A 615-nucleotide genomic window follows, 5' to 3' on the forward strand; every position below is an offset into this window, starting at 1 on the left:
TTATTATTATTATTATTTTTGTTGTTGTTGTTGTTGTTGTTATTGTTATTATTATCATTATTATTATTATTGTCATCATTATCATCATCGCCATTATTATTGTTATTGTTGTTGTTTCTGCCGCTGCTGTTGTTGTTTTTGTCGATGTTGATGTTATGGCGGCTGTTATACACCCTCATTTCATTTAAAAAAAAAAAAAATTTTTTAGAGTTCTTTAAACAGCTTTCGGTATTTTTGATGTGTTTGGGTGTATCTATGTGTATGGATGTGTATGTGTGTGTGTATGTTTGTGTGGGGGTTTGTTTCGATGCATGTGTTTTGTATTTCGATGTAAATAAACAGTTATTAACAATGAAATCATCAATAGAAGAATGTTTATGCTAGTTTGTATTGTCTATGTTAGAAGCTATATATATATATATATATATATATATATATATATACAAGTAATACACATACACAGAAACACGTATAGATATATAGACACACACACAGAGGCACACACACACATACATATGTACATATGTATATATAATACATATGTGCATATATATATTTATGTATATACATTTATACGTATTATAATATATATATATATATATATATATATATATA

The sequence above is a fragment of the Octopus bimaculoides genome, chromosome 10 (assembly GCF_001194135.2).
Source record: "Octopus bimaculoides isolate UCB-OBI-ISO-001 chromosome 10, ASM119413v2, whole genome shotgun sequence".
NCBI lineage: Eukaryota > Metazoa > Mollusca > Cephalopoda > Octopoda > Octopodidae > Octopus > Octopus bimaculoides.